We start from the raw sequence: 20,695 nt of genomic DNA, 5'->3' as shown, positions 1-20,695 counted from the left end.
AGTCATTTTTTGTGCCAATTCTTATTGAAATATTTTAGAGAATTATGCAAGAGTCTTTCAGCTATTGTATCTATGTTTGCATACTTGTGCATGAATGTGGTTGAGGTGCTACGTGGTACTTTGTATGCTGAAGTTAGTACAGAATTTTGTATACGTTGAAGTTTCTGTACATGTGTGGGTGCTATGTTAATCCAGGCAGGTGATGCATATTCTATTGTTGGTCTAATGTACGTTTTGTAGATTTTAAGTATGTTGTCTGGTGATGTTCCTTGGATTTTACCTGAAAGACTTCTTGCATAGTTTGCTCTTTTCCAGATTCGTATCAGTACATTTTTAATATGTGGTAGCCACGTTAATTTTGAGTCATAGGTTAGACCTAGAAATTTAGCAGAAGTAGCAGTCAGTAAAAGTGATCCATTCATATAGAGTTTTGGTGGATCTTTTTTCAGCTTATTCAGTCTGCTGAATACTATGACTTGGGTTTTTGGAATATTAATTTTGATTCTGTATTTCTGGCAGTATTCTTCGATGTTATTTAGGACTGGTTGTAGGTTCGTTGCTGCTATTGACGGAGTGGGGGCACTTTTCCAGACTGCTACATCGTCAGCGAACTGTGATGCATAACCTAAATTTAGGTCCGACAGAGGCATATTACTCACGTACATGATAAATAATATAGGGCTAACAACCCCTCCTGCGGGACTCCTGCTTCGGGTGAAAAGGACCCTGAGTGGGCCCCATTTACATTTACTTTACACATTCTGTTATCCAGGAAGTTGGACAGCCAGCGAATAGTTTCCTGAGGTAATGCCATTTCAAGCAATCTATGTCTTAAGCCGTTATGCCACACTGTGTCAAATGCTTTCTCAATGTCGAGAAAGCAAGCTACAGTGCATTCTTTTGTTGAAGCTGTCGGTAATTGATTCTGTAAGTCGAATCAGGTGGTCTGTAGTTTGGCGGTTTTTCGAAATCCGTTTTGAATTTCTGGTAATTTTGAATTTTCTTCTAAGTAAACTGACAGACGATTACTAATTATCCTCTCTAATACTTTGCCAATACAACTGGTTAAGCTAATCGGGCGGTAGTTGTTTGGTTTATTCGCTGACTTTCCTTCTTTCTGGAACATTAATACTATTGCTTCCTTCCAAGAAACGGGGATATATCCAGCTGATAGTGAGAGATTAAATAACGCTGTTAGGTGTTCATATAATCTCTGAGTGCCTTGTTTTAGGAGGATAGCTTGAATACCATCTTCTCCAGGAGCTTTGTTTTTGTGTTTTTAATAGCAGTTACTACTTCTGTAACAGTGATATGTTTTACCAGTTGATGAGTGCTCCAGTCTTTTTTTTTTTCTTGGTGTGTAATATTGTTGACTGGAAATTTAGGTGTAAAATGCTTCTGTTTTGGTCAATAAAGTTTGTGACTGTATTATAAAAGTATCTGTTCATGTCTGGTTCATGATGTGTTTTGAACGTGTTTTCTAGGTGTTTTTAAATATCTCGGCTTTTTTCTGTGTTAGTGTATGCTGTTTCTCCATCCAGTTCCAGTGGTGGATATACTGTGTTGTTGTTCCCTGTGTTTGTAAATCTTTTCAAATGTGTCCAGAATTGTTTAGGATCAGTTTTATGATTTAGATCGGAACAGAAGGTGTCCCAGTTTTCTTGTTTCTGTTGTCTGATTAAGTTTCGTATTTTATTTCTTATTGTGTTTATCTGAGTTTTAAGTGTGGGGTTTCGATTTTGAATGTACTGTCTGCGGAGTATACGTCTGTTTTAATTAAGTGTATTATATCTTTATGTGGTTGCCATGAATGAGTTGTTGTGAAGTGTTTTTGTTTCGGTATCGAACTGTTGGCTGCATGTTTTAGACACTCAGAGATGATATGACAGTATGCATCTATATCTGATGCGTCCGCGGCAATATGTAGTACTTCTGGAGGTAAGGTTTCATTTAATATAGTTTGGAAAACTGGCCAATTAGCTTTTTTTGTAGTTCAGTTGGTCTCTCACTATGATTTTATTTAAGTGGGGTGAGATTGAAGATACACAAACTGGAAGGTGGTCACTATCTATATCGTGACCAACATGAAAATTACGAATTTGCGACTCATATTTGACGAACACAGGCATAGGTCCAGTATTTCACTGGTGCCATGTGCGTACGAGATATGTGTCGGTGTTGCATCGTTTAATAAAGTCATGTTTGATTCGTCCAGAAATTGATAAAGTAATTTGCCATTTGCGTTTGAGCAACGACAGTTGAATGCTATATGTTTACTGTTTAGGTCGCCGATAATAAGATTACAGTTGCTATTATACAATATATTCAATAGATTTACATCTAACACGGTACTAGGCGAGCAGTAGATGCCCGCCACAGTAACGTCTGTCTGATTTTGCGTTTTTACATTAATAACTATAGATTCATTACTGGAAGGGATAGTAAGTTCCTGAACTATAAGTTCAGTCTTATTCAATAATAAAAGACCTCTGTTTGGATCTCTATTATCCTTCCTGTCATGTCTAATAGTAGAGTAGCCGTTTAATTTAAATCTATGGTAGTTATATAGAAGAGTTTCACTAATTATGATTACATCAGGTTTTATGGAGCTTGTTGTATCTTCAATCTCATGTTTCTTGGAAGCAAGAGCACCCTGGATATTGATGTGTAGAACTGTGAAGTTATCCATGTCTAGTAGAGTTTATGATGGAGGTTAAAATTTGCGGCAAGAACTTGTGTATGTTTTTCAATATGATTTTAACAATTATGTCTGTGAGACTGTTGGTGTTTGTGGGATTTGTATATTCTGCCATTATTTCCGAGAAGGTGGAAGTTATGGCAGTTGTCAATGTTGTTTCAATTGTTGTTGGTTGTGTATTTTGAGGTGGTTTGGTATTTCCTCTTCACTTGGTAATGGTTTTCATGTCGGGATGATGAATTTTTTAACCACTGCAGCGTATGTGTTTGTCTGTGTAGTTGTACTTTGTGGTGCTGGAGTGGTAGGTGTGGGTTCCTTAATTGTTCGTGGTGGTGGCGGCTTGTTCATGTTGGGATTTTAATTTCGTATAAGTGTGTTTTTATGGATTTATATTTCTGGCAACCTTTATAATTTGCCGTGTGTTCTTCCCACAATTGCAGCATTTGGGTTTGGGGTTCTGTTTTGTACAATGTGTAATGTGGTGATTCTCCCACAGCCCACACAACGCGCGTTTGCTTGGCATGCTGCTGCTACATGTCCAAACCTTTGGCATTGGTAGCACTGTGTGACAACCACTGCTGGTATTTTTGTTTGTTCTACTGTGTACTTATGATACCACATAGTGATACCATTATTAATGAATTGTGTAATATCCTGGCTGTTGTCTGTGACTACTTTGATTAGGTTTGTGGGTCTTTAGTAATATTTGAAATTATATGCTCAACTGAAATGTGTTTTATGTTTTGTGTAATTTAACTCTTCCTTAACGTCTTCTATGTCTATTGAATTATGTACACCTCGTATCACAAAATATTTCGGTGTTGGTTTAGTTCCTGGTAGGTGTATTGTAATGCTTCCTGTTTTGAATGCGTCTGCAGGCCAAGCTTTTAGTAGACTGTTTAAGTCAGCGGGTTCCTGTCCTTGAACCAGAACACCGCCTCTGGGCAGACGCTTAATATTAGTAATCTTTGTATTAGGTTTGCACCTGTATATTTCTTTGGCCAATTGTGGTTGGTTGTAACTACCAGGAACTCCTTGGATTATAACTGCGCTTAGGTGATTTTGGTGCGATTTGTGTATGTGTGTCTGTGGTGGTTGTTCTTTGTTTAATTTGTTTTTTCTGACTTCGAGTCTGCACAAGCGTGAAGCCTTCGTCGTCAGAAAGAACTTCGTCTTTGTCTGAACATGTTTGTTTTGAATATCCAGGGTGGGGTTTGGGTTGCTAGTACTGCTAGTTTTTGGCATATTAAAGTCTATAACCGTAGTCTTAGGTACATTGTCTTCACATGCTGAAATCATAATATCTTTTACTAGTTTTCGTTTTTTCGAGTCCTTACAGTATTTTCTTTAACCGGCGTTAACTTAGCTTTTAGTTCTTTTCGGCTATGAACATTAAAGATTTTAATTTTAAATTATCATTATCTGTTTGGCCACAGTCACTAGACTTACTTTTTTTTGTCCCTGAAACAGACGGGCTTGCTCCCTCAGTCTCAGACGCTACATCGCTTTCCCTGGTCTCCGACTCCCCGACCGGCATGTCGCCTCGTTGTTTAGCGAAGGGGTATTTCCTGTCTTGGGCCAATTCAAATAAGGTCTTCTGTCTACTGGCGTAAAACTAAAATTCGAAGTGAAAAGTAAAAACACTAACAAAATATGAAGCAAAATATAACACGTAGAAATCTAGAGCCTTTCAGAGGTATGTCCTTCCTTTACCCTGTCCAAGCGCAGAATCGATCCTATTAGTTGAGGCACAAAGAGTTTGGTTTGTTTTGAATTTCGCGCAAAGCTAAAAGAGGGCTATCTGCGCTAACCGTTCCTTATTTAGCAGTATAAGATTAGAGGGAAGGCAGCTAGTTATCCCCCCCGCCAACTCTTGGGCTACTCTTTTACAAAAGACAAGTTGATTGGCCGTCACATTATAATGCCCCCACCTGCTGAAACAGATGAGCATGCTTTGGTGTGACGGGGTTTCTAGATTTATTGCATGATAGAATAAACATTTTGTATTTCTTTGTAAAAATAATAATAACTGTTTCGTATTCTTGCAGATTTTCATCTTTTTTTTCGTTTTTCAGTTGAAAACTTTTGCAAAAACCTATCACCCTTCACATTTTAAGATGAAAGATGTTACATATCCTATCATAAATATTCTTATTTCAATTGCTTCTGAAGCCACATTACAGTACCTATGAAACGAATTCATATTTCAAGTGAATTAAAACTGACTTGAATGTCTTCGCTGGGGTCATCAGTATCACTTGAAGAAATGGACTTGGTAGAGAAACTTCATACGAATAACTCACTTCATCGAGATGTCTCTGGTTGGCATCAAATAGAAAGTAACCATTCAATCCTATCTGTGGAAGAGTCACAATATTCTTCTAATTTACCCATTTCCTTAATGGATATAAATGATGCGCAAACACAAGATGTTCTTGATTTGTCTCCAAATGACTCTGTGGCTGATCTTACTGAAACCAAAAAACCACAGGGTGACTCTAAATGCTGGTGGTGTCAAACATCAAGTGATGTGGAATACTTTGAAGCGCTTCCCTCAAACCCGCTTAGGTCGTCTACGACGATGCCGAGATCCTGAGGAATTTGAAAAATACTGTGACGAGTATAATCCTGATGAAAACGAGTTTTTCTTTGATCACAGTCCTGCATCATTCACTTCGATTATTAATTTTTACCGCACTGGAAAATTCCATTTGGTGGACGAACTTTGTGTGAGGGCGCTCACTGAAGATTTTGATTACTGGATGTTAAAAGAAACTTGTATGGAGCCTTGTTATATGAGCAAGTATTATGAAAAAAATGAATCAATTTTTACTGACTTAGACGTTCAACGGTTTACTTTTAGAACAGAAGTTGAAAAGTTTGAAGAAGGAAAGTATGCGCAATGTAAACAGTTTGTCTGGAAACTAATGGAAAGACCTGATATTTAAGTGGCTGCCAAAGTACGTTCATTTTTATTTATTCATGTTATTACTACCAGATGAATACTGCATTCATTTTATTATCCTTTTATCTTATATGAAGTCGTATAAATAAAGTACATTCATTACTAATTTGTTTGTTTCACTAGTCCTCCAATTACTTCTCCCCTTCCCACGTGGCACGTCCATAAGCTTGGGGACCTACAGCGCTAACTTTTTAGGGTTTAATACCTGTGAAGGAATTATCTAAGAATGCCTATTGTGCAGTTTTGTACTTAGTTAAAAGTAAACTATTTTCACATGCGTATGCATATTAGTAACTTGAAAAAAAATATTTAGATTATTCTTAAACTTATGGCTTTATATATTGTAGAAGAGTACGTTCACCGTTTTGAATGTCTTATCTCATGATGTTAGGACTATTCTCATGAGATTTGTTACTTAAGTATAAGATGATTCACAGTGACAAAAGACTTGGCATTAACTGAGCTCCTGTTACAATTTGTGGTTGAAAACTTTCCTAGATTCATTCGTTTGTTGTAGCGCGAGGCTACACAATGGGCTATCTGTATTTCGTATACTGATGAGAATCGAATCCCGGATTTTAGCATTCTAAGTCCAGAAGTATCGCTGACCTCTACTGTTCCAATGTTAAAAGATCGATAGAAGCACGCATCAGGCCTTGATCGGACTTCTAGTACACTAAAATAACTTCGAAGTAGGTATAGTTGAATCTGGGAAAATAGATACATACATAATAGCCTCAGGGGGTATCGAAATCTTCAATTAATCAGGCCAAAGTCCAATAGCCTCCAAATCACCGTTTCTGTGCATATGTAAGTATTGGAAGTAAATTTTTAATGGGTAACAAGGAATGGTTTTACATTCGTTCACTGTTCTCCTAACCCTTTTTAACCGAATTAAAATGTAAAATCTGTATTTCAAGAAGCAGAAGAGCGGTACTGTTTGTTTTGCTGGATCTTCAAATTCAAACAAAATAACAATATGGGTGTTGATCATCAGTTTTAGAAAGCACAAAACTCAGAAGGAATTGTTGTGGATGAACTATCGGGACATAGCACGAAACAGAAAGAACAATAAGTTGGTTACAAAATATATTATCATGCAACAATAACATGTGACATGGTAGAATTGTTACACGTCTTTAGTTTTCACCTAACAGTTCAGTGGGTGGGAGCCATGAGGGAAAAACTGGTGCTATATCTACAGTGAGCTTTTCAAAGGGCCACCAGCTTTGGGAACATTATTTAATTTATCATTGTTTTCATTCTATTCGGGTACTACTGCTGCAATTATTCCTTATTTGTTATATTACAAAATGTACTTTTTATGATATTTTATAACTGGTATTTTTTATTAATTCTTACGTAACACAGGTTTGCGAATTAGAACTTTATAAAAGCTGTTTTCGTTTTAATAACCGATGTTTCGTAATTTAGCTACGCAGATTTCGAAAATAATATTCATTTTGTCTCTCATGTAAGGATTATTTACAAATCATAAAAGGAAAAACTCTTACTTGAATCAAATTATTATTTCGTTTACTCACAATGAACATTTTTTTATTACTATGTTTGGGTCACAGACCAATCGGCTACGCGAGTTTCTTATCGATTGTCAATATTTTAAGCGTTACAAAGTGTGACCCGATTTTAATGAAAGTAAATCACTTGTCTAAACAGGCCTGGCATGGCCAAGCGCGTAAGGCGTGCGACTCGTAATCCGAGGGTCGCGGGTTCGCGCCCGCGTCGCGCTAAACATGCCCTCCCAGCCGTGGGGGCGTTATAATGTGACGGTCAATCCAACTATTCGTTGGTAAAAGAGTAGCCCAAGAGTTGGCGGTGGGTGGTGATGACTAGCTGCCTTCCCTCTAGTCTTACACTGCTAAATTAGGGACGGCTAGCACAGATAGCCCTCGAGTAGCTTTGTGCAAAATTCCAAAACAAACAAACAAACAAACTAAACATCGTTGACCTACTAGTTATTACCCCTTTCATCGTGTCTTCAATTCTTGTAACTATAAATATTGTCCCTAAAGATTTTGAAAACATTCACGAAATTATCCTAATCTTCCGTGTGGCAAGGGTTATGAGAATTTTAAAACTGGCTCGACATTCGAGAGGCTTGCAAAGTTTGGGATATACAATGAAGAAAAGTATCCAAGAATTCTTGTTGCTCATCTTATCCCTTGTAATTTCCATCGTATTTTTTTCTAGTCTCGCTTATCTTGCAGAGAAAACGAAACTGAAACACTTTACACCAGCATTCCCTCTGCCTTTTGGTGGGCTTGTGTTACCATGACGACTGTTGGTTTTGGAGACATGGTTCCCGTTACTTTACCAGGCAAAGTGATTGGGAGTGCCTGCTGTATTGCTGGTGTAGTGGTTGTTGGGATGCCTGTACCAATCATTTTCAACAACTTTGCAGAGTTTTACAAAAAACAGAATATAATCCAAAGAGCCCTGGTGAGAAAAAAATAATCGAAGAGGCCGAAAGAGCAAACACGTTACCGGCACCGTCTTCATGTTCTTCGCTCTCGTTTTCGTCACCAGGAATTCTTTTCCGCAAGATAAAATCCAGATTCACCAGCAAGGTGAGCTCTTTGTTTTGTTTTTCGTCATTTCACTCTTGTCATGTAGTTGAGGTTTTGAAGGCGTAGACATTGCAGTAAATGTATATCAGCACATGCAGTGGAAAATTTTCTAGCAAGTAAATACAATAAGCCTTAGTTAAAATATGTATGGGAGGATTTTAACAAATAATATTACCAAAACACATAAAGCACTCAGTAACTGATCAATTCCAGATTAGAATGACATTTTCGTTTTTAATAATGTTTTTTCTTCCATGCATAAAATAACTTAGATTTTTTTTCAGTAGATTTGGCCAAATAAGATTCAAACACATCTATAAAGGTATATAAAAACCTGATGTTTTATTCCAAAAATTATATAACTCTCAACAGAGAAATCAATACTTTTTGATATTACGACCATGAAAGTTCAAATAAACTTGAAACAGATTTATACCATTTTATATTTCCACAGAAATACTAGATATGCAGTTCAAACTATCAAATAAACATGAACCTCTTATATGCTACCCAAACTGTCGATAAAAACTAACACATACACTGAAGGCCGTGTTTGTTGTCAAGCACAAAGTTACAAATTGGGCTATTTTAACCTTCAAATTTACCGCTGAATGACCGAAGAGCCAATAATGGAACTGTATGAAATCGATATCTGGGGACATCGATTTTGAATAATGTCCACTAAAAGAAAGCCGTCCATGTCCTTGATTAGGCCTCTTTTCATGACAAATTCTGTATTTATATGCAGTACAAAGTAAGAAGAAGATTGATTTGATTGTAACGAGAGTATACTCTGACCTGTTCTGGTGGTTACGACGCTCGAACTTTCAGTCAAAGGAGGATATTATGATGTAATAGTCAATCCCAGTTTTCACTGGTAAGAATAGCCCAAGAGTAAGCAGTGGGTATTGTTGACTAGCTGGTTTTCCTCCAGTCTGGCACTACTGAATAAAGAATAGCTCTCGAGCAGCTTTACACGAAGTTCCAAAACTAAAATACTTTGACCTTTGTACCTACCCTCTTGATTCATAACTTACCTCTGGTTGCAATTCCACTAATAATTGTGAATATTTTCGACAAAGTTTCGCGGTATGTCATGTACCTTTTGAAAATTTGTTTCACCAGTCTCCTAACACAAAATTACACCAAAGTTTTCATAGTTAACAAAGTGCACATACTCTTTGTAGGGTGTCGTGACGTACTGCATTTATCTTGAATAGATATATTCATAGAGTCTTCAACAACTGGATCTCTAATCCTGGATATTTCGTTGAAGCAACTCGTATAGTTTATTCATAGAGAGAGATCCTTTTTGATTCTTTTGCCTACTGTTGCCTGGGTCATGTAGACAGCTTTTGTCATTGTCCTTTGTATTTGTGAATTCTTGCCTGTTAAAAGGCGCTACAATTTTCTTCTCATGTCTGAGGTATGACTTTTATTACGAATCTCTTTTTTGTTAGTTCTAGACTGCCAAATTGATCCATATTATTTTGTTTCATAATGCCATTAAATAGCGTACATAGCCCCAATCTGTACTTTGTCCACCACAAGCTATCAAACCCCAGAATATGGCTTTATAAGTCCAGGAACTTACTTCTGACGACACCATGGTTCCTTTCTTCGAAATTGTAAGTCCCCAGTCTATCATTTTAACGTATTAATAATTTACATTCGAAAGAACTATTACTTATTGTTCTCAAAAGGAATCAGATTTAGTACAACATCACACTACTACGTATTACCAAACAATGACAAATTATAGTTTCATATATACCATTCTATCGCAATTTTGTATCGGCTGTTTGTCATATGACTTGCTGATTTTTGTATCCAGCATCAAATACTTTATATATTATCGCTTAATTTTCAATCTTGAATATGCAGAGGTTGTAGAAGGCAAAGAGAAGAACAAAGAAGACAATATATGGAACAGGTACTCACCTGTGAGAATTTGCTACTTTAAAACTTGTTTCATAAATTGTTGCACCAACTCTCTAATTGTTAATGGAGTGTGTTAGAGTATAGATAACCATACCATATGATTTTGATCCCACTGTTTAACTCTCTAATTATTAATGGAGTATGTAAGAGTATAGATTACCATACCATATGATTTTATCCTACTGTCTAACTCTCTACCCATTAATGGAATATGTAAGAGTATAGATTACCATGCCATATGATTTGATACTGCCGTTTAACTCTCTAACTACTAATGGAGTATGTTAGAGTATGGACTACTATGCCATATGATTTGATCCTACTGTTTAATTATCTAATTATTAATGAAGTATGTTAGAGTATAGATTACCATGCCATATGATTTGATACTGCCGTTTAACTCTCTAACTACTAATGGAGTATGTTAGAGTATGGACTACCATGCCATATGATTTGATCCTACTGTTTAATTATCTAATTATTAATGAAGTATGTTAGAGTATAGATTACAATACTATATGATTTGATCCTACTGTTTAATTATCTAATTATTAATGGAGTATGTTAGAGTATAGATTACAATACTATATGATTTTATCCTACTGTTTAACTCTCTAACTATTAATAGAGTATGTTAGAGTATAGACTACCATGCCATATGATTTGATACTGCTGTTTAACTCTCTAACTACTAATGGAGTATGTTAGAGTATAGACTACCATGCCATATGATTTGATCCTACTGTTTAATTATCTAATTATTAATGGAGTATGTTAGAGTATAGATTACAATACTATATGATTTTATCCTACTGTTTAACTCTCTAACTATTAATGGAGTATGTTAGAGTATAGACTACCATGCCATATGATTTGATACTGCTGTTTAACTCTCTAATTATCAATGGAGTATGTTAAAGTATAGATTACCATACCATAATATTTTATCCTAATGATTAAGATATGATTGAGAGAAAAAAAGACATTTAAGTATTCCAAAAGAAAGTTTTGCGACAATACCAGTGTTATCTTACCAAAAGCTCACCATCACTAGAAAAATAGTGTAATAGGAGAGAAAGGCAAATCTTTTTTTCTATATAAGGAAGTCATGAAATAACTGTGTAAAAAGATGCTACACTTTTGATAAAGCGTTTTTAGAAATTTCCATGTAGTGTACCATCTTCGTTACTATCTTTATAGACACAAGTTTTACTATCTGGTTAATCTTACGGCATTGAGATCTTTAACAGAATAAGAACCATAAAGAGTTCAGGAATTTGACCATCCTACTAAAAGAGATCTATAGTGCAGGGATTTTAACGTTTTGTCAACATGACGAGGGTCGTGATTATCATTTTGATGTGAGACCTTCTCATCACATGAAACATTACACCGTATTCTCATGCTGCTCTACCGTTTGTCAATATGTAATTGTGGATTATCGTTACTAATGTCTCCACAGTTCAGCTAAGCCTTTTAATTAACTTTCTCAGTTTTTATATAAGCCTACTCAGCGTAAAACGTGTGAATTGTGAAATCCAAACCTTTGTTGTGAATATTCCATTGATCCATTTTTCTCTATCCCATTAAAAAAAATGTCTTTCATCCTTACTGGATAATTCGATATAGAATGCACCTGCTAAAAGTACACGTTTCTAACTTTGGTCATCTCGTTGTGTGTATTTCATTGTCCACTTAAAACCTTCAATCCTGTCACCTGTTGTCAGTGGTAGTTTTGTAGTGGCTATACACCCATTTGGATTACTTTGTACTAAATGTGTATCTTACTGTTGTCAATATTACCTTCATCCTTGTATTTCAGTGTGGATTAAACTGTCAACAGTTCCACGAAAAGCTTGCTATTTCTCTGTGCCAACCACATTGTAATTATCCTGTTAAAGACCGCCCTTCAGTTTCTGTTAAAGTTTGATCTCTACTGTCTACTGGTTCGTTATCAAGTGAAACTATCTTTCCTTCTATTTTATAACACACTACAATTGTAATCTGCTTTTTTTTGTGAGATTACACAGGGTGTTAGGAAAGTCACTGTGCAGTTTTGAAAGCAGCGATAACAGCATTCATTCAGTCTATTTCAAGCCAGCAACTGATAGCGGTGTTTAGAAACAAAATAAGAAGGATCCAAGCCAGTATTGATGCCAACGGGGGTCATTTTCAACATTGTTTATAATTCTCAATCATATTTACCTCCTGTATTCTATATTGAAACATATCTGTTAATAAATATATAAGTGCACAGTGACTTTCCGAACACCCTGTATTTCTAATAAATATTGTGCTGTGTGTTATCGTAGTTTCTGTTTTGTCTCAGATATTTCTATAAATCTCTAAATTTTATATAAATTTGAAACTCCCGCGTGAGCCCAGCATGGCCAGGTGGTTAAGGCACTCGACTCTTAATCTGAAGATCGTGGGTTCGAATACCCATCACACCAAACATGCTAGCCCTTTCAGTCGTGCGGACGTTATATGTGACGGTCAATCTCACTATTCGTTGGTAAAAGAGTAGTCGAAGAGTTGGCGGTGGGTGGTGATGACTAGCTGCCTTTTTTCTAGTCTTACACTGCTAAATTAGGGATGGCTAGCGCAGATAGCCCTCTTGTAGCTTTGCATAAAATTCGAAACAAACCAAAGCTACCCTGTGACTTGACAACGAACACATTTTTGGCTATTTCTGTTTTCAGATTTCATCATTATTACGTATATTATATATAGATAGTATATAAATATATTTAATACTTCACATTTTTGTGACGTTTATGAATTATAATGAAGATTCTGGTAAAACGAAACAACGATGTTATCGTTTAGACAAAATCTGTGAAAAACAAAACAGTTTTGGTTGCGTCGTACAGTGTTTTATAATTACATATTTGTTCATCTTCTTAGTAACCAGAAACTTCCATCAAATGAAGTCATCATCATAAATAATGTTTAACCTACATTCTCGTCGACTGTCAAACTTCTTGTTTTGTTTTGTTTTACTTTAGATATGTGACAATTTGTCAAATGTATTTTGTAGCTATATTGAAACCAATGTTACAATTATGGACACGTCAAGTAACAAGGAAAGATTAAATTCTCCAAAGAAATAAGAAAAAAAAATTATTGTTTTAAATTACTCGTATACTTTTATGTAATAATTTGAATATTTTAAAATGCAAATAATTATTTATTCTTAAAATTGTTTCATGTTTTTCATTTCAATAATTTGATTCAAATTTATAGAATGATCTTATGTGAATACACATTTCAAATATTTATACAAAACTTTATACCTGCACATTGTACTGGCCGAAGTACCCATGAAATGTAAGGTGAGAAACAGAAACTTTCGACTAAAGCATTTTGCATTTTCTTCGCACAGTTCGGTTTCTACTTTAATATCTTGTCTCCTTAATACTGTACGCAAATATTCAATAACATTATGGTTCCATTTTATTATTGTCTTTCTCAGTTTGTATTGGTCAGAAATGAAGCAATACCTGTCAATCAATTGTTGTAAATATATGACGTAAGCGAAAGAGAAGGAAAATGAAGACAGAAATATAAAACAGATAAGTGAGGGATAGCAGTTGGAAAAGACAGATATTTAAAGTTGAGTTATAAAAAACAATTTATCCTTTAAACTTGTTAAACAAATTGTACCTAGAGTATGAATAAAGGGTTGTTTGTCGTGATTATGTGTATAACTGTTAGTGTATATCTCAGAGCAAAAAGTTTGAAATGTGACAAGTCTTACATGTCGTCTATAGATATATTCTGTAAATACAGCTTTAACCTTTTATACATATATGTTTGCATTATATGACATATAAATCTAGAGAAAACCACAAAATGTTTTATGATTATGTTAAAGTACACAAATAAATGCCAGTAAGTAACAAACATTTAAAGTTAAAAGGATACACAAGTTAATACGAGTGATAAAAACAAATTGTGATATTTTGTGATATTCTAGAATAAGTGTGTCAAAAGGGTGTTAGTTTTCTATGTTTTATTTTCCAAGTTTGCGTAGGAAATGTTCTGTTAAAAACCACTCAACAATGACATACCGTTACGTCACATTTTAGAATGTGAATGACAGTGTTATTATTCCTAACAAGTTAGTGTAGAATATTCTGTTTGTTGTGATTATCCTGTTAAAGACCTCCCTTCAGTTTCTGTTAAAGTTTGATCTCTACTGTCTACTGGTTCATTATCAAGTGAAACTATCTTTCCTTCTATTTTATAACACACTACAATTGTAATCTGCTTTTTGTGAGATTATACAGGGTGTTCGGAAAGTCACTGTGCAGTTTTGAAAGCAGCGATAACAGCATTCATTCAGTCTATTTCAAGACTGTAACACGTCACAGTGTTATTATTCCTAACAAGTTAGTGTAGAATATTCTGTTTGTTCTCAACATTATTCGTACCTGTTCTTTCGTTATTTAAAACGTTAATGTTGAACTTTGACTTCGTCAACTTCTTTCAAACTCAGCGGGAGAAAAGAATACCATAAACAGGAGACAGAGATAAACGGATGGACAGACACCACTGCTCACGATGTAAATAAAACAAGTAGTAAATAATGTTCTCTGTCCAATCATATTCAAATATTCTCTACAGCTGCTTTCAAAGCTGGCTTTCACTGCTTGGTGTTGAGGTCGAATTCTGTAATATCATAGAAGGGTAAGGTAAAACATCTGTAGAAACTAAACCACTAAGACAATTGTACGAAAAACGATGCTTGAGTATTTAGTATGTCAAGAAATGAGAATTATTTAACAAATACAATAATAGGATTTGGGACTAGGAGTTAAAAACAAGCGGTACATTGTATACTGGGTAATTTCATCAAACTTCACATGAACAAACATAAAAGTCTGGATTGGTTTCTCACTTCTTTGTGACTTACACTGAATAAATCTTACATAAAAAAGTCTAAAGTATATCTAAGTAAAACTGTTTGTACATATTTATAATTATTATATTTATTTAAAGTTGTATGTTGTTCAGAGATATCAGTAAAGTAGTCAACCAGGAATGTACATTGTTCAGGTGTATAGGTAAATTAGTAACCAGGCATGTATGTTGTTCAAAGGTATCGGTAGTCAATCAGGTATGTACGTCATGCAGACGTATCAGTAAAGAAGACAACCAGGCTGACTGTTTCAATACTGTTGGTCTTCACTTTTACTGACTCTTTCAACACTCTTGGTCTTCAATTTCACTGAAAGTTTTATCACTGTTTAGTATGCTGCTGAGACATTCCTTTGCTGAAAACTCATGTTTGTAGTGTTCTGGTGAGACTCTTGTTACTGGTAACTCATGTTTGAAGAGTTCTGGTGAGAATTCTTGTTTCTTATAACTCATGTTTCGTGTTCTCTGGTGGGACTTTTGGTTACTGAAAGCTCCTGTTTGTAGTGTTCTGGTGAGACTTCTTGTTACTGGTAACTCATGTTTGTAGTGTTCTGGTGAGACTTCTTGTTACTGGTAACTCATGTTTGAAGAGTTCTGGTGAGAATTCTTGTTTCTTATAACTCATGTTTCGTGTTCTCTGGTGGGACTTTTGGTTACTGAAAGCTCCTGTTTGTAGTGTTCTGGTGAGACTTCTTGTTACTGGTAACTCATGTTTGAAGAGTTCTGGTGAGAATTCTTGTTTCTTATAACTCATGTTTCGTGTTCTCTGGTGGGACTTTTGGTTACTGAAAGCTCCTGTTTGTAGTGTTCTGGTGTGACTTCTTGTTTCTTATAACTCATGTTTCGTGTTCTCTGGTGGGACTTTTGGTTACTGAAAGCTCCTGTTTGTAGTGTTCTGGTGTGACTTGTGGGCAGTGAAATCTCATATTTGTTACGTTTTCGTGAGACTTCTGGTTACTTATAACTCATGTTTGGGGCTCTCTGGTGGGACTTCTGGTAACTGAAAACTCATATTTTTAGTGTTCTGGTGAGACAAAAGGTAAGGAGGTATACAGTGAAGGATCAGGAATAGGCAGGATAACTGTGTGCTGAGCAGCTGAACTAAACTCAATTGGTCAGTTTTCCAAACATGCCACAAATATTCCAAAGTCTCTAAATCCAGATAATGCAAGTAAGAATAACTATAAGCTAGAATAAAAATGTAAGTGAAGTAAGTGTATTAAAGAGTTTTTGGTTTTCTATGTTTGATGTTTGTATAGAAAGTGTTCTACTAAGAGCCACTCAATAACATACCGTTACGTCACATGTTGATATATGAATGATAGTGTTATTAATTCCTAACAAGTTAGTGTAGAATATCCTGTTTGTTGTCAACATTATTCATACCTGTTCTACTGTTATTTAAAAAGTTAATGTTAATCTTTGCCTTCATCCGTAGCTTTTCACACTCAATAGGAGAAGTGACCGTCATAAACAGGAGACAGATGAACGGATGGATAGACACTACGGTTCACAATGTAAAACAAGTAATACATAATGCTCTCTGTCCAGTCACATTCAAACATTGTCTACAGCTACTTTCAAAGTCGATCTTCATTGTTTTTCTTCAGATAGAATTCTGCAGTATCATAAAATAGTAAGATAAAAAATCTGTAGTAAGTGAACCACTAAGAAAACAGTACGATAAACAAGACATAAGTAGTTTGTATGTTAAGTAATAAAAAAGTTGTTAACAAATACAACCATAGGCTTTTGGATTTGGAGTTAAAAAGTAACAGGTAAATTGTCCACTTTTAACAAACACATCCATAGGCTTTGGCATCAGGGGTTAAAAAACAATAGGCAAATTGTCTACTGGAGAAACTCATCACATTTACATGTTAACAAACATGAAAGTCTGGATTGGTTTCTCACTTCTTTGTGACTTACACTCACTAAGTGTTACAAAATTATAAAGTATATCTGAGTAAAACTGTTCTTACAGATTTATAATTATTTTTTACTTAAAGTTTAAAATTTGATATGTGTGTGTGCATTCATAGCCAGGAAGATGCTAACAAGTTGTGGACGGATAAAAACAGGTGTATTAAAAGATCAAAAGGTTAAAAAAGATACAGAGAAATAGGTGATTGGTAAAGACTTTTTATAACTCACAAATTATGTGTTAGCTCCAGATTAGTTTTAACCCCATGTCATACACACAAGATTACTTCTGACTAAACACATTTGAATTTCTCTTTGTTCACGGCATGTATATATGTTTATTCCTATGAAGACCGTGTAGACTAATATACTAACAAAACCAAACTCCTTCTCACATTCAAAAATAGCAGAGTAATCTTAAGACCACATAATTTTTTAACGTCAGTGCAATACCTTAATAAGATTGGAGTTTCGTAGAACACGTAATGACGAAAGGAAGAACTTGTAAACTGTTCTCAGAAAAAGTAATATACTCTCAAAAAAATTAGATTAATGTCGTAGTTGTATGATCAATGTGGTTTTTACTCTTTCGATGTCTAGGCCACGCATTATCACGTGATTAAGGCGCTAGACTCACAGTTTGCGAGCAGCTGGTTCGAATCCTTTTCCCACCAAACGTGCTCGCACCTGTGAAGTTTCATACATATCCGTGATTTCATGGCAGATAATTTCACACACAACAAATGGTCAAATGCAAATTTCTTATTGAACACTCTTTAATACAGAAAGTTTTGACAGAACTATAGAAAACAATCGAATATCTATGAAAGGCTCAAACGCCTGATCGTTCTTGCCAGGACATCTACAACACAGTTTGGTTCAACTTCAATATCACGGTGAATGTATAATGAGGCCAGGCCATTCAATCGATCTTCAGTGGTGGTATTTCTCAAATACGTTTTGAGTCTTCTGAGAGTTGAAAACGAACGCTCCACTGAGCTCGTTGACACAGGCAGCGTGGCAAATACTTTCAACAGTCTAGAAATGATTGGGAACATTTCTGCATTGCACATTGCACATGCATCTATGACAATTTTTGGTCTGTTGTTCGCAAATGATTTGTACCAAACCCTATGTTCACTTACTGCAGCTAGTAAAGTGCTGTCAATGACAGCCTTGTATATATTGACCAATTCTTTAATTTGGTCACATTGTTGTGCTATAGGTTCTGACCGTTCTGTAGGAGATCGTGAAAGTAGTAGACACATGAAGTTTGTAAGGAGAGTTTTGTGACTGGACAGTGATCAAGAAAGTGATCAACAAATGGTACAAATACAATAATACGAAAGTACTCCTCAGGGCTAGTGGTTTGTGGGTTAGCACGGTACATCTGTCTTTCAGCCTGCCTTGGCATTATGATGTCAATTTGAAGCTCACTACACACAGTTTGAGCCTCACAGAAAATGTTGTTAAATTCATTCACAGTATTATTTCTGAGTGAACGGATTAAATCTTCAACTATTTCTGCGTGATGCATCGCAGCACCTAAATCAATGTTCTGTTGCTGCAGTAAGTTGCACAGAGGTAAACTAAAGGAAAACAATTTAACAATAGTAAGTAGAGTGATGATGAATTCTGGCTGTGTTATAGAACACAACAATTGATTTGCTTGCGTGGCAGAAACTCTGTCTTGCCAACCTGATATTGTCTCAAAGACATTTTCAACTGCATGGATTAATTCTAGAAAGATAATGAATGAATCATGCCTCTCGCCCCATCGGGAGAGATAGAGACCTTTCAAACTTTTTTTCGATTCAAGTGCTTTATTCTACACCGAAAAGGCCAAAACGTGCTTTCGTTTGGGTGTATTGAGAAAGTTTTCAATGCTGGAAATTACTCCTTGCAATTTCGAACAGGAACCTCTTTACAAGCATCAGAAATTGCCAAGTTTAGGGAATGGACACTGCAGTGTACATAGGGTGCAAGTTAGAATTATTAGTTATGTGTCTCTCGACACCATTGAATTTCCCACTCATAGAGGTAGCACCGTTGTACCCTTGTCCTCGCAGGTAAGCCATGTCAGTACCATATTTTGTCAAATCGGTTATAATAACATCAGCCAAGTTTCTGCCTCTCATTGCAACAAAGTTGTCATTGGCATGCAAATATCTAACACACAGCGAAAATTGTTCAATGCCTGAAATATCTGTTGTTTCATCAGCTAATATTGAGAAACACTTTGGAGCATTAATCCTGTTGACAAAAGCATCAATAACATGAGTATTACAGGCATTGATGATTTCATTTTGAGTTTGAGGACTCAGGTACGTAGCATTCCTCTTTGTACTTCTAAAGCTTGCTGAAAGTTTGACATCATCCTTTGCCTTGTAGGGCAAAATTGCCGGTTCTGTTCAATTTCTTGCTTGTAAGTTGCATTAAGCTGCAAGTGCACAGTTGAACTTTTGTTTACGACCTGTAGAAAATTGTTAGCTTTTTCTTTGCTGTCTTGATGGTACTGTTTCAATTCACATGCCTCGAAGTCTTAAACAGCCTTCTTCCAGTTTGTGTATGGAAATTTCACTAGTTGTCCCAATTTCTGGCTTCCAACACCAGCACCATCAGGAGCAAAAAGACATCAGTACCTTCAGAAAGCACCTTTTGCACGTTGGCTGTAGAGTTTCCATCTCCACTGTGAAAGCCAACGATGCAGAGTGTTTGCATGATTTTTAATACAAAATTAATAAAACGAGGAGTCGACTTACCTGTTTACCAATGCTGAAATAATCAGAAATCTAATTTCCAATGTCCCAGACTGGACCTGAGGTGGTAGTGGCAGCACTGGTAGAAGGCCACAGTTATGACTCTGACAATTCAGATTCAACCTGATTAGCTGCAGCAGATTGATCAGGTTCAGCCTCATGAATGGGTTTAAATAACCCATGCAGTGTCTTTGCTTTTTCAGGCTTGACATAGTGAATGATTGTTTATCGCAACTTCTGTTTGTCAACGTCATATTCACAGTACCATTGGCGCTATCTATAGTGAATCATTCACTATAGATGGCGCCAATGGTACTAGGTTAGTGCCATGGTGCTGCCAGCCTGCCACGGTGCCACCCACTGTTTATTTGTGAAGTTAATTCTTGAAATCCAGGGAATCTGAACATACACTGTCCATGATATTTGAATACAGATTATAGACACTATACGTATATTTTGCACTCTCCTGGGTGACTCTACATTTTATATGTTGATGACAAGACTGTAGGCCTACTTTGCTGGGCCTGATAAGTTTAAGTTATATATTATATATATAGGCCTATATATTTATTTATTATTAAAAAATAAGACAAACACCTCAGTGTGCCATTCTGAAATTTGCCAAAAAGGTGGTCTCAGAATGCATAATTCAGACTTTTCTTTTATGTTTTTATTTAAAAATTTCCCGGGGGAGGCATGCCCACGGACCCCCCTAACATGACTTCGCGCCTGCGGCGCATCAAGCACTAAAAAATATCGCCTAATTGCCATTTCTGGCTACGCCCCTGGAGGCACACAATTTCTCTTTTGTTTACATAGATTTTAATACAAAAGCATAACAACAATTTTATTCATAATAACGGGCATTACTAATTGTTATTACAAATGATGGTTTGTG

The 20,695-nt window shown here is 35.8% G+C and overlaps 1 pseudogene; it reads left to right on the top strand.

Moving 5' to 3' along the window:
- The first annotated feature begins 5,148 nt into the window (after positions 1-5,148).
- LOC143248112 (potassium voltage-gated channel protein Shab pseudogene) lies at positions 5,149-12,122 on the top strand (annotated as a pseudogene).
- Positions 12,123-20,695: the final 8,573 nt, after the last annotated feature.

The sequence above is a fragment of the Tachypleus tridentatus genome, chromosome 4 (genome assembly GCF_004210375.1).
Source record: "Tachypleus tridentatus isolate NWPU-2018 chromosome 4, ASM421037v1, whole genome shotgun sequence".
Taxonomy (NCBI): domain Eukaryota; kingdom Metazoa; phylum Arthropoda; class Merostomata; order Xiphosura; family Limulidae; genus Tachypleus; species Tachypleus tridentatus.
Note: the sequence above shows the minus strand (reverse complement) of the source record. Positions and strands in the feature narration are given on the sequence as shown.